Source organism: Tamandua tetradactyla, chromosome 7 (genome assembly GCF_023851605.1).
Source record: "Tamandua tetradactyla isolate mTamTet1 chromosome 7, mTamTet1.pri, whole genome shotgun sequence".
In the NCBI taxonomy this organism is placed as follows: domain Eukaryota; kingdom Metazoa; phylum Chordata; class Mammalia; order Pilosa; family Myrmecophagidae; genus Tamandua; species Tamandua tetradactyla.
This window is the reverse complement of record NC_135333.1, coordinates 37,625,210-37,631,209: the sequence shown is the minus strand read 5'-3', so window position 1 is coordinate 37,631,209 and position 6,000 is coordinate 37,625,210. Positions and strand designations below refer to the sequence as shown.

At 40.0% G+C, this 6,000-nt stretch overlaps 1 protein-coding gene across 5 annotated transcripts in view; it reads left to right on the top strand.

Annotated features, from left to right (window-relative positions):
• The first annotated feature begins 403 nt into the window (after nt 1–403).
• EFCAB6 (EF-hand calcium binding domain 6) overlaps nt 404–6,000 on the top strand; it is a 357,426-nt gene continuing 351,829 nt past the window's right edge. For 2 of the 5 annotated variants that reach the window (XM_077169111.1, XM_077169107.1), the window contains exons 1-2: nt 404–536; nt 1,719–1,908. The gene's annotated coding sequence lies outside the window, so the exon portion shown is untranslated. Of the gene's footprint in view, nt 537–620; nt 727–1,718; nt 1,909–6,000 lie in introns of those variants that run through there. The other 3 variants (XM_077169108.1, XM_077169109.1, XM_077169110.1) reach the window with 3 other exon arrangements.

Here is a 6,000-nt window from a genome sequence, read left to right as displayed (position 1 = left end):
AGCATAGTACGGGGTAGGGGCTTTAGATACATCATTATCCCACTCGATCCTTACCATCATACAGCCAGAGTATGGTTTTTTAAAAATGAGGAGTGTGCTTCTCAAATAAAGGAAATCACTTCCTCCAGGGCACGTACTGTCAGCAGTTCGGTCCGAGCAGTCTGACCCCGGGGCTCACGCGAAAGGCCACATAACAAATCCACTCACTTGACGTCGCGCCACCGCCGGGAGCTGCAAGTTCCCGCTACCCGGGACTTGAGGCTGAAGTTCCTTCTGCTGGAGCAAAGCCATGACCACGCCCCTCTCCACCCACCGTGTCCTCACCAATTCCGTAAATGTTCTCGAGCTGACCAATCGCAGCTCCGCTTGTTGCTAGGCGTGGAGACATATTCTCCAATCAGCGAGTGTCCGCGTCACCTGGGCAACAGCGTCCCAGAAACCGCGAATGGGCTGGGCCTCTACGGCCAAGCGGCCTAGGAGTCCGCGCCGGGACAGGTGTGGGCCCCAAGAGGCGGAGGAACGAGAAGGGGGCCCGGGTAAGGTGGCGCGGGCCTCTACGCACAGCACACCACGCGCATTTAGGGTGGTGGCGTGCGCCGAAGCGGCTGGAGGGACCGGGCGGGCGGGGAGCGTTGAGGGTACAGCTTTTATTTGGCCAGGAGCTGCTGCCCATCCTTTGGGCTTTGGGCAAGCATCACAGCCTCCCTTTCCTCATCTGTAACGTAGGTAATTCGTTTAATCGTTCAACAAATGTTTATAGCGCGCCTCCGCGTGCCCGACACCATTGTAGGTACTGGGGCTACTGTGATGAATGTACTGTCCCTTTTCCCATGGAGCTTATGTGGTGTTTGGGGAAGACGGACAATAATCAATGTCAGAAATAGTGACGTTTTCTTCCCTGGATCTCTATAAGAATCAGAAGGGAAATGTGCGCGCAAATTCCGTAAACTCTCCAAATTTACAAACTGTTTCATGTCCCTTATTTAATTTGTGCCTCTCAGCAGTTTTTTGAATATTATTAACTCCATATTATAGATGAAGACTTAAAGCATATGGGGTGCAGGGGCTTGTCCAAAGTCACACTACTAGGAAGTCACAGAACTACAATTCATACTCATTTCTGTCTCATGACATGACCTCTGCTCTTTCTAGAAGACTCTTCTCCTTCACAACAGAGATTTATCCATGCTTCCCCCAGAAATTTTGGTTGGAAGCCTTTTTTACAAGGTTTACTTCAGATCATTAGCTAAATCATCCCTACAATTCCCATTCCTTCTCTCCTGAAAATCTTTGCGTTCCAGGATGCCTTGTCCGTATTTAGAGGACTCTTACATCACTTTAAGAAGAGTAATTTAGTAACGTTTCTTAAATTGTATTTGCTCTCCAAAATTCTGTAAATAAAGTATTTCTCACTGTAATTCTTTCATCTCTTTGTTTTAGCTGTTTTCAATTCCACAAACATTGGGCTAAGTTCTGGGGATTTGAGAGAAAATCAGGTATAGTCCCTTCGATTATCTGTGAACATATTTGCTTCCCACCAAACAATCTTCTTTGAAGACAAGGACTTTAATAAAGTTAACTGTGCTTTCCCTTTCCTTCCGCTTTCGATTTCATGTTTGGTACATGGTTGGTGCTCATAGATATTTATCAAGAAGGGTTACCCAAGACTTTAAATTTTGTTCTCCAATTATGTCTCCCTTTTTCCTGCCGTTTTCCAGCCATCTACCTCTTCCCCATGCCCAGAGATCTCTACAGCATCTATGCTGTGATCCCTACAGCCAACTGGCACTTGGAGACAGAACCAGTTCCAGGAAGATGTTCAGTAGTCAGGTCCTGCCCACAGCAGGAATCTGGTGGGAGGTCGCCGGCTGTTAACAAGACAGTTGCTTTAAAAAAGCTTCTTTACAGGTGTGTATCAAGAGTGAATTTTTAAGGCTAGTACATGCTGAGAGTCACTGAAGGTTTTCTTGGATGACCCTTTCCCCTGCCAGGATTGAAAAATAAGCTGCATAATGTAGATGAGAAGTGTTAGTGTAGAAAAGATGCTAACATTGCTTTCAAAACCACAAGTGAGCTGGCTTCTTTTTGTGAAGTCTAGGTATCTAAAAATATCCCATATCTAGATTTACACAATTGTATTGACTGGTTTGTAGTCCTATTTAAATATTAATTCACTCTCAATACAGTAAGAGATGTAAAGAGAAGGATATGTTTGGGAAAACGTGAATAAAGATAACATGAATATGATACACTTCCAGTACTGAAAGTCTTTGTTTGCTACTCCTCTCTCTCCGTTTTGACTAATCATTGCTACTTTGTTTTGTTTACTTTTTTTTTGTATGCTATATGGCAGGGGGTCACATTTCATACTTTTTCCATGTGAATATCCTGTTATTGCAGTACCATTTGTTTGAATTTTTTGTTTGTTTTTCTTTCTTTTGTTTGCTTGTTTTTTGTTTTGGGGAAGTGCATAGGTCAGGAATCAAACCCAGGTCTCCTGCATGGCAGGTGAGAATTTTACCACTGAATTACCTTTACATCCTTGTTTTGTTTACTTTGGTTTCAGCTTCCACTGCTATATTTGCTCTCCATTCATTTATCTGCAGTTTTAGTACTACTGCTGCTACTGCTGGCTAATACTTACTGAACACTTACTGATACTGAGCACAGGTTGTGCTCTTGATTAGAATCCTCTGTCACTCTAATATATTTTTGTATATTATACCTGTGAGTCCCACTGAGCAGACTTTGAGATGGCTTGTAAGTATACCTACAATATAGTGAAATAGAAACATGTAAATCAGGATCATGAAAAATACACATATAATAGGAAAGTAAAGTCAAGAGGAAAGAGAATACTCAGATTATCCATAATAGTTAATGAAGTCGGGCTGCAGATTTAGCTGTGAACTTCTTGTCAACTTAAGAGAAAAATAAATAAATAATAAACAAATAAAGGAAACTCATTTTGTCCATATAAATAAGGTGTTTTATTTCCTGCAGAAAAAAATAAAGCTTTTTTTTTCTAAAATAAAATCCATGCATTCAACATAAAATCTGGGAAAAGCCTAGATTAATGTGAAATGAAAATGTATAGGCTCAATGTACTCACTCTTCGGGGAAAGAGAGTGGACTATTCCATTTGTATTGAATATTTGAAACTAAAATTTACTAATAGCACCTTTTCTCCCACAATTTATTGATGGCCTTATCCTGTCCCCCGGGATTGGCTTCAGTCATTTGTCTGCTCATTTGTTTTAACCATTCTTCACAGGACACGCCTCATCTAGGGTTCCATACTGCAGTGAGGATCATCTTACTGTCTTCATACTCTCGGTGCCTCAGCCTAGCTCCTTTCTCCTAATGGAATTTTTCTGGCCTGAGTTCGAGTTTGCCTCCCTTTATTCTATAATGCTCCAAGGTGGCACTCAGCACCTTACCTTGTAACTGTTTACCTGTGTTCTGCCCGATGCATTGTCTGATCTTTCATTCCATATTTGATCCATCACTGTGCATACATTAGCTGTGATCCTCCTCCAGCCTTTAGAGCAGTGGCCCGTAACTGTTTTGGGGTCTTTTGCCCCCCTGAGAGGCTGATAAAAGCAGAGCATCCTCTCTCTAGAAAAGTCATCTCATGCAAAATTTTGCATTTAATCTCAGAGTTTTCAGATTTTCAAAAGCACACGTGAACCTTGTCTCTAGATTCCAGGTGAAGAGTATTCACTTTAAAGACAGATATTTCCATTTCAAAAGTGAGGGAATGGGGTCAAAAAAAGGTTAAATAACATGCCAGTTTGCACAGTGTATGGTAAGGACAAATTTAAACCCATGTTTGCTTGACAACAAACCCTTTGTTTTTCCCAAAAGTGTAAATGCTCAGTAAATGACTAAATTTGCAGGCATTTACTGTATGGGAGATTGAGAGAAAGATAAAAGAGGGACCCTTATAGTGTATGTGTCCCAAAAATATAAGATCCATTTGCTATCAAAATAAACAAGATTTTTCTCAAGTATCTGGATTTAACTGCCCAAATCTTTTGTGCTGCTTAGAACTACTTCTAATTTAGTCAAATGATAATTTTCCCCTGCTGATACCAGTTCCAACAATTTTTGCTTCTGATGCCATTTCTCTTTGACTGTGCACTGTTTTTTTTTTTTTTTTGCTTTTGTGTTGAATTATGTTTTCTTTGGGTGCCAAGGCAGATGGATGACACTTTTGTTATGATTTTCATATAAATAGCATCTGTTAAAAACTGGACATCAATACTTCTGTGGCAAATAAAAAAGATATTAGTGATATAGCCTTCCAGTTGTATTTTTGCCTGTGTTTAAGACATGTATTTAATGATCTGTGACATGGTACTTTTTGGGGATTGGTTTTATGATCCTTGCTAATTTCTTCCTCCCAAGTTCTGAAGGAATTGCATCTGTAATAAATTCTCTTTATTTCGAAAACCTAAATTGAGGGTGATACAAAGGCAGGGATGAGATACAGAACTCATCACCTTGTCTTGCATGTACCCAGAACATTGTTTGTCTTTCAGAATCAAGGTTAAAATTAGCCCAAGCTTTTGTCCTCACAGTACTAGATGTAGTTTATCAAGAACAGAGATTAATGGAGTGCTTACCACCTACCACGCAGTGTGGTTGGTGCTAAGTAGAAAAAGAGGAGTGGAATAGATTCTTTCCACTGTTGGGGCTCACTGACTAGCAGCATTCACAGATAAACAAGCAGTAGAAAAGTCTGGAAGCAGAGAGCCAAAGTGAAAGTAGAACTAGAACTAAAGGTATGTTCTTGGAAATATGGAAATTTTCCAAGAACTATGGAAATAGTTGGAAATGGAAACACCAATACTTTTATTTCATACCCTATATTCTCCCAACCCCACAGTAAAGTGATAGGATTATGTACCTTTACTTTTTTGTCATTATTAATGAAATGAAACAATCGGCAAAACAAAACTGGAAGTCTGTAAATTCTCTGTAAAGTCATGAATAATTTTCTTTAAGGATAATAGGAAGACTTCATGAAAGAGGGGACTGAACACTCAGTCTTGAAAGATGAAGTATACTAAGTGGGAAAGGATCAGGGAATTCTAGCAAAAGCATGATCCAAAACTCCAAGGTGAGGAGCTACCTAGTATTTTTGGAGTACTGTGCCAAACTGTAGCATGTGTGGAGATAGCGGAACCTGGAACAGTCACCTGGGGCAGGTGGTTCATTATGTGGTGAGCTTCTGCCCCAGGATTTGGAGTTTAAACGTTGGTCTGTGTTCCCTGGAGAAGGTTGTGTGGCTATTTTCTTTTAAATAAACTTTTTATTTTGAAGGTTATTATTTAGGTTCATATAGAAGGTGAAAAATTAGTACAGAGAGTTCTCATGTTCCCTCAATAATATCTTAAATAATCATAGCACAATAATCAAAATCAAGAAATTAACATTGGCTTGATATACTTGGCTTTTATAAGTTTTTACATGCACTCAGTTTTCCCTTGGTGTATAGGGCTATGAAATTTTAACACGTGACTCATTTCTCATTGCACATTTTTAAGCAAGAGAAAACAACATAAGTGTACATGTGCTTTATAAGGATTGATCCTGGCAAGAGTGAGTGGATGGATTAGAGGGACGAGGAGTTGGAGTCAGGCAGCAACATATGAGGCTATTTCTGTAATCCAGATGAGTAAAGATGAACAGGGGCAGTAACATTAAGAGACGGAGAGAGGCAGAGAATAGACTTAAGAGGTGTTCTCTAAGTAAAATTGATAGTACTTGCTGTCTGATTAGAAAGAGGGTATGAGGCAAAGGAATTTTTACCTTGAGTTATCAAAGTTCAGAAGTGGAAGAAAATTCATTCTTTTGGTAAATCTGAACACCTGTGAATACCAGTCACTGTTCTGAGATCTTGGGATATCTAGATGAAATAAATTAAGTCGGCTTTTGTCTTTTTTGGAACTTAAACTCCACCAGGAGACAAGCATTCACCCAATAATCAGTAAA